At 42.0% G+C, this 7,911-nt stretch overlaps 1 long non-coding RNA gene across 1 annotated transcript in view; it reads right to left on the minus strand.

The window, feature by feature from the left end:
• LOC148892196 (uncharacterized) overlaps positions 1-6,865 on the minus strand; it is a 17,037-nt gene extending 10,172 nt beyond the window's left edge. Inside the window, exons 1-3 of the long non-coding RNA XR_016116257.1 lie at positions 6,723-6,865; positions 6,170-6,310; positions 5,485-5,601 (exon numbers count right to left, since the gene is read on the minus strand). This is a non-coding gene — a long non-coding RNA (uncharacterized LOC148892196). The remainder of the gene's footprint in view (positions 1-5,484; positions 5,602-6,169; positions 6,311-6,722) is intronic.
• Positions 6,866-7,911: the final 1,046 nt, after the last annotated feature.

The raw sequence follows: 7,911 nt of genomic DNA on the forward strand, positions 1-7,911 counted from the left end.
AGGTAGGAACGAGATCACCAACATTGCAGAAGTTGATTAGGACAAAAAAACAACATCATAAAAATAAATGAATGTACCTAGGCGTACAAACTTAATTTGTTCCCAGACAGAGTGTATAAGGCGAAAAGTGTTTATCTCAAAAATTAATTTCCCATAGGAAACCATTAAAATGAGAATAATCCGTTCCCAGGTGCCATAAAACATAATTTTCTACTTCCTAATTTTCTAAGCCTTAAAATTACACAATACATAGCTTATTTTATGTATAATAAATGTGATATGGTATTATAATTGAAGAAATAAACTGTACTTTATATAAAGTCATTTTATTTACCTTTGTGGTGGTCGTTCATGGCTTGAACCACCTGCCTGGGCAGGTGGTACAATGCAAGCCTCAGAGACAAAGATCAAGTGCAGCAACTCAAGCAGGACATCACCAATAGTCTGGAAAACATCAACAAGACTGAGCTGACAGGAAAGCTCAAGCTCTGGTGTCTGCAGTTTGGACTTCTCCCTCGGGTAATGTGGCCACTCACAGTCTATGAGGCCCCACTCTCAACTGTGGAGAAGATGGAGCGAACCATCACTAGATATGTGAAACGCTGGCTTGGTGTTCCACGCTGTCTGTCTAACATCGGCCTTTATGGCAAAGGGGTCCTTGAGATTCCAATCACAAGCCTCACCGAAGAGTACAAGTGCGCTAAAGTGAGACTTCAGATGACTCTCACAGACTCCAGAGACCGGAACATCAGTCAAGCTGCACCCCCCCTATCAACGGGACGGAAATGGACGCCATCCATTGCAGTGCAGCAGGCCACAGCAGCCCTAAGGCACAGCGACATTGTGGGACACGTTCAGCTCGGAAGAGGGGGGTTTGGCCTTACAAACAAACCTTCTTGGCGTAAGGCTTCAATATCGGAAAGAAGGAAAATGGTGATAGCAGAGGTGCGCCGCCAAGAGGAAGCTGAAAGAACTGCACGGGCTGTCTCTCTTGCCAAGCAGGGACAATGGATGAGGTGGGAAGGCCTGGAGAAGAGAAGGCTCAGCTGGAAGGATCTCTGGGAAATGGAGGCAAGCAACATCAGCTTCATCATCAGAGCTATCAATGACGTGCTCCCATCTCCAAAAAAACTCCACCAATGGTATGGCGAAGATCCAACCTGTGACCTCTGTCGAACGCCAGAAACTCTCAAACACATCCTGATCGGTTGTAAGACCAGCCTCACACAAGGCCGCTACACCTGGAGGCACAACCAGGTCCTAAAAAGTTTGGCAGTTGTCCTTGAGAGCAAGAGGAATACCATCAACTCCTTGCCAATGCGAGCCACCATGTCCAGCACAGCACCATTGACCTTCATCCGAGAGGGACAGGAAAAGCCCAACCATCCTACTGACAAACCAGAAGTTGGACAGCTATCCGGGGCTCGCGATTGGGAGATGCGGGTTGACATTGGCCAGCAATTGGTTTTCCCAGCGGAGATTGCAGCCACCACCCTCAGACCAGACTTGGTGCTCTGGTCCTCGTACTCAAGGCTGTCTACATCGCAGAACTCACAGTCCCGTGGGAAAACTCTGTTGAAGAGGCCTATGAGCGCAAGAAGCTGCGCTACACAGAACTCGCAGTGGATGCGCAACAGCGGGGATGGAAAACCAAGGTATATCCAATTGAAGTTGGATGCAGAGGGTTTGTGGCTTCCTCCACCATCAGGCTGCTAAAAGACCTGGGTATCCATGGACAGGCTCTGCGGCACACAGTTAGGTCACTCTCTGAAGCGGCAGAAAGAAGCAGCCACTGGCTCTGGATGAAGAGGAAGGACCCTTGTTGGGCTCATAGGTCAGCAACCTAAGACCCCCCCCCCCCCCCCTCTACCAGCTTCTGAACATCTGATTGGGCATGGGACACAAGCGTAGGCGTGATCAACCTGTCGCTGGCCACCATCAATGAGGGTGTCTAGTGATTAAAAGGCCGAAACACCCAATGATTCTTTGGCACACTACTGACGATGTGTCCCAAATTCAAAACCTCCCATCCCTGAGGCACAGCTCCAACATCACGTCCATTGGTTCATGATTCTCTTCTCTCTATCTCTTTCTATCTCTCTCTCTCTCTCTCTCTCTCTCTCTCTCTCTCTCTCTCTCTCTCTCTCTCTGTCTCTCTCTCTCTCTCTCTCTCTCTCTCTCTCCCCTATCTCTCCTCTATCTCTCTCTATCTTTACTATCTCTATCTCTCTATCTCTCTCTCTCTCTCTCTCTCTATTTCTATCTCTCTCTATATATCTATATCTCTCTATCTCTATCTCTCTAGCTCTCTCTCTCTCTTTCTCTCTCTCTCTATCTATCCCTCTATCTATCTCTATCTATCTATCTCTCTCTATCTCTATCTCTCTCTCTATCTCTCTCTTTCTCTATCTCTAAATATATCTCCCTATCTCTCTCTATCTCTATCTCTACCTCTACCCTCTCTATCTCTCGACCTCTCTCTATCTCTACCTTTATGTCTAAATCTCTATCTCTATCTCTCTATCTCTATTTATCTTTATATCTATTTCTATCACTCTCTCTCTATCTCTATCTCTCTCTATCTCTACCTACCTCTCTACCTACCTCTCGATCTCTCTATCTCTCTACCTCTATCTCTACCTCTACCTCTACCCTTTCTATCTCTCTACCTCTCTCTATCTCTACCTCAACCTCTATCTCTATCTCTAGATCTCTATCCCTAGATCTCTATCTCTAGATCTCTCTCTCTATCTCTCTCTATCTCTCTCTCTATCTTTCTTTTTCTCTCTATCTATCTTTACATCTCTCTCTATATCTCTCTCACTACTGACGATGGCACACTACAGACGATGTGTGTCATCTACGATGTCCCAAATTCACAACCTCCCATTCCTGAGGCACAGCTCCCACACCACTCTCAACATCAAGGCTAATCTCATGTGAGGACCATCCATTGGCACAAATGGACAGAATAACATCACGTCCAGTGTTTCATGATTCTTAGCGATTGATCACACACAATTTCAAAGTACATCACTGACATGGATTCACTTCATCTCGGAAAGTATGTGACAGGTTAAAAAGTACCTTATTTAATATTTTGGTGACAGGTAAAGCAGATCGCAAATGGTAAACATCTAAAATGTTTATTTAAACAAGGAACGCCTGCTTCGTTTAGTGTTTCGTGTCGGACCAATTTACATTGTTGGACAGGAAGTTGTGCGCATAACGTTTGTATTGCCCATGGGCATTCGAAATAAACCACGGTTTAGTCAAGACGTACATCACCGCTTGTCTTGTGGTTTTTTTTCTGAATCCCACAATACTGTATCCCCCTTACCATAGTGGAGAGCACAACAAGTACACCTAACAGCGTAAAAAATGTCTGGATGCTTCCGTCCATATTTGTGCATCACGTTTTAAACATATATCACGGATGCGAATGGATTTCAAACGCTAGTCGGCATGATGACCATTGAAAAAAATCAGGGCCAATTGGCGATGAGGGCTAAAAATGTCTTTGCACATAAATTGTTGACCTCAAGAATAATAATAATAATAGTAATAATAATAATAATAATAATAATAATCAGAGCATTGTTATCAAATGGTGAGTATAGTTTTGCTTTTTTTGATTGTTGTTGTGCTGATGACCAGTTTGTGTTTGGGAGCCTTTTACTGAGCCAGTTGCTTGTTCTGTAGCCACAAAGGGACATAAGTCTTCTTGTGCCGGTCCCAAGCCCGGATAAATCCAGAGGGTTGTGTCAGGTAGGGCATCCGACGTAAAAGCTTGGCCAAAACAAACATGTGTATCATACCTCTGTAGATGGAGGTTACTGATTCGCTGTGGCGACCCCTTGAAGGGAAAAACCGAAAGGAAAAGAAGAAGAAGATCCATTCCTTTTCAAATCTGTTTATCCTCACGAGGGTCACAGGTATTCTGGAGCCAATATGACCTGCCTTTCGGCATTTGCCAGCCATTTGTAGGGCCTCCATATACAAACAAACATTTCTGCTCACAATCACAAGCTCGCAACAATTTAGAATGTTCCAGTGTGAAGCTTGCCGTTCTCTTCCACATCGTCTTCTTCCAAATTTGGACTTGACAGCTTGATGGAAAAGTGGAAGCAGAGCTGTTTGAGTTGACCCCAAAAAAAAAGTGAAACACGATGATGTCGAGAAGTCCACCATCTTTGTGATTGACCATTTTGGTGGCTTTTCATTTTTTGTGATGGTGGAAGACAGCTCACTTGTTTATTTGCGCTCATCCTGGCAATTTTCTAATCTATCTAATAGCTATCTACCTAGCTGGCTGTCTATTAGATATCTAGCTCGCTGGCTATCTAGCTCATTATCTTTTAACGATATTGTTAGCTAACTATTCGATATCTATGAGTTAGCTTTGAGTGAACTGCCGCTGCTCACCCAGAGAAAAACTTATCCAGTGACTGTAAAGTGACCTTGAGAGTTTTGAAAGGCGCTTGAAATGAAATGTATTATTATTATTATTATTATTATTATTATTATTATTATTATTATTATTATTATTATTATTATTATTATTATTATTATTATTATTATTATTATTATTATTATTATTATTATTGGTGGCCCGGTAGTCGAGTGGTTAGCACACTGGCTTCACAGTGCAGAGGACGCCGGTTCGCGTCCCGGTCCGGCCTCCCTGTGTGGAGTTTGCATGTTCTCCCCGGACCCGCGTGGGTTTTCTCCGGGTCCTCCGGTTTCCTCCCACACTCTAAAAACATGCATGGCAGGCAGATTGACCACTCCAAATTGTCCCTAGGTGTGAGTGTGAGAGTGACTGTTGTATGTCATTGTGTGCCCTGCGATTGGCTGGCAACCAATTCAGGGTGTCCCCCGCCTCGTGCCCGAAGACAGCTGAGATAGGCTCCAGCAACCCTCGCGACCCTAATGAGGAATAAGCGGTACGGAAAATGAGATGAGATGAGATTATTATTATTATTAACCTGTTAAGCATGTTTTTTTTGAAATATGAGCGTAAACCAGAAGACCTGTAAAGAACTCAGGCAGGCTGGGTAACCGGAACTGAAGCCTGCACCTCTGCAGTGTGAGGCAGAGATGCAAACAAGTCCAGTACCCACTCTCATTTAATTATTTGTATATTTAAAGGATATTTAAAGGATTGTGGACTCTTCCAATAATAGCTTTTAAGGATAAAGCGGATTCAGAAAACAGATGGAAATTTTCAACGAAGTCAATAGTTCAACAAAAAAAAAAATCATGAAAAATATGTTTGTTTTGAAGGTAAACATGAAGACTGTCCTTGCCAGCATCTTACCTTTATAAATATTATCTTTATCCCTTTATACTCAACAGTATGGTATGTGCAATGCACTTTGTTTAGCATCTAACCGTAAATAAAAATGTAATTCAAACTTGATCAAAACCTTGGAAATATTAAAAAAAAGGATGTGCCTTTCTTTAGGTATTTTAAACACTCACCCACAGCTTGTCTCCAGCAGACTCTCCCCGACCTGCAGAGACGCCATGCCAAAGTCTGCTATCCGAATATTGTTCTTCTCATCTAATAACAAATTCTCTGGCTTTAAGTCTCGGTGGCTGGATGAGAGGATGCAAAAGACAAAAAAGGGTTACAAAAGTCAAACCCATTAAAATTGCTCTTGATATAGCTGTCATGTTTACCCTTGTTCGCAGAGCAGTTTGGTAACTTCAATAATGCAGATTGAAAACATTTAGGAACTGTAATGAATTTATGATTGACATTCTGTGTCAGGCAATGTTAATCAATTGCTGTGTCCCCGTGACCCACATCTTTCTATTCTTGCCAATTTGAGACAGATTTTATGGAAATTGCAAAGAATATCCCAATAATAATTTTATAAACAACAATATATTTGATGAGAAAATATATGTCCAGCGTATCCCATTTCTAAACAAATGATAAATCACAAAAAGCATCTAGGAAGCTGTAATGCATGATCAAAAATGAAATATATTCAAAGCACATAAGGACATATTTTCTTTATCATCCTACCAACATTTTTGTCAATCATCTGGTTAGGGGGGGTGTGGTCTTATGTCGGCCCCTGTTGTACTGATGAAAAACTATGGCCCCCTGGAGCATTTAAGTTGCCCATCCCTGGGTTAGATATGAAAGGTGACACACCATATGGAGTGGCTGTGGCAGAAGTCCAAAGCTGAAATGATCTGTCGGAAGAATTTCCGCGCTTCTTGAGGCGTGAGTCGGACTTTCTTCACAAGGTAGTCAAAGAGCTCTCCACCAGACACATGCTCAAGTACAAGGTACCTGCAAAGAGGCAAGATTTTGCACTTTAAACTTATCCTTGAGTATTTCCACTACCTCGACGAAACTATTATTTTTGGTTTTCTACTTCTTTCATAATCTTTCTTGCTGTAGTTTAAGAAAGTTTCCATTGTGAGTCAAATAAATGTTTTCTTATCTTTTCTCGTTTGAGTACCTTTACATGTGAACTGAGTATATTCAACAATATCAATGTTTTTCATTGTATCATAACAAATATTGAATTTATTCAGAATCTAACAAAAACAACGTAGCCACAAGGGGGCACAAGCCAGTGTCTTATTGTGCCGGTCCCAAGCCCGGATAAATACAGAGGGTTGTGTCAGGAAGGGCATCCGACGTAAAAAAAAAATAATTGCCAAAACAAATATGCGAATCAAACCTATGAATCCCATACCGGATCGGTCGAGGCCCGGGTTAACAATGGCCGCCATTGGTACTGTTGACCTTCAGGGTGCCAGTGGAAAATGGACTACCACCCTTTTCCTTTGGTAAATGTCGTGTCGTCAGTCTAATCCTTGTTCGCTTACCTCCCCAGATAAATCTTGTGATCAGTTTGTCCCATTCCACAAATTGTTTTTGTGGTATGGGTATTGGTAGCGACTGGTAGAGATAGCAACCTTGAAAGAATATTCATTTTCACTATTTCAATCCTGGATCTTAAATCTAGGATGGGTGTTGACGATCTCCCCACGTCTGCCTTAATGACTTGGTTAATCTTTGTATAGTTTGATTCAAACAGTTTGTCTATGTGCTTTGTGATGTACACGGCGAGATACTTTACTCTTTCAGCATCCCACCTTAATTTGTAATTTCCCTTAATTGACTTTGATGGAGTGTAATTTAGTGCTAAGATTTGTGTTTTAGTCACATTCAGTCTATATCCTGAGTAGTGTTCATATTCTTCTCGTTGTTGCATCAGTATCGGGAGGCTACATTCCGGTTGTGTCAAATATATTATCAGATCATCAGCAAACAGGCTGAGTTTATGTTCTGAGTCTCTCCTCTCCACACCCTTGATGGTGTGGTTCTGTCTGATTGCTTGGGCTAGGGGTTCATTGAAGATATTGAATAATGTTGGTGAGAGGCAACATCCTTGTCTTGTCGATCTTTCTCGTATTATTCGGTCTGTCAGGCTGCCATTCACTTTCACTCTTGCAGTTGGCCCATTATATAGTGTTTCTATATTTCTAATTGAATCTTTGTTAAAGCCGAATTTACCCATGACTTTGCATAGATAGGCCCAGCGGTCACTATCAAATGCCTTTTCTGCATCCGTGCTCACCAACATTGCACTTGTTCCCGCCTTGTGGATCGCCTCCACCATGTGTATAGTTTTTCTTATATTATCCTGGGCCTGTCTATTTTTAATGAAACCTGTCTGTTCTCTATTGATAATATCGGGCATGACTGTCTCATATCTTTTTGACATAATCGAAGTATATATTTTATAGTCGACATTAAGTATGGATATTGGTCTGAAGCTCCTGCATAACTCTTTATTTTTACCCTCTTTTTGTATTATAGAGACAATTGCCTCTTTCCATGTTGGGGGAATTTTACCCTCCTTCATGGTATATCTGAGT

The sequence above is a fragment of the Hippocampus bargibanti genome, linkage group LG10 (assembly GCF_051943395.1).
Source record: "Hippocampus bargibanti isolate YZ-2025 linkage group LG10, ASM5194339v1, whole genome shotgun sequence".
NCBI classification, from domain to species: Eukaryota; Metazoa; Chordata; class Actinopteri; order Syngnathiformes; family Syngnathidae; genus Hippocampus; species Hippocampus bargibanti.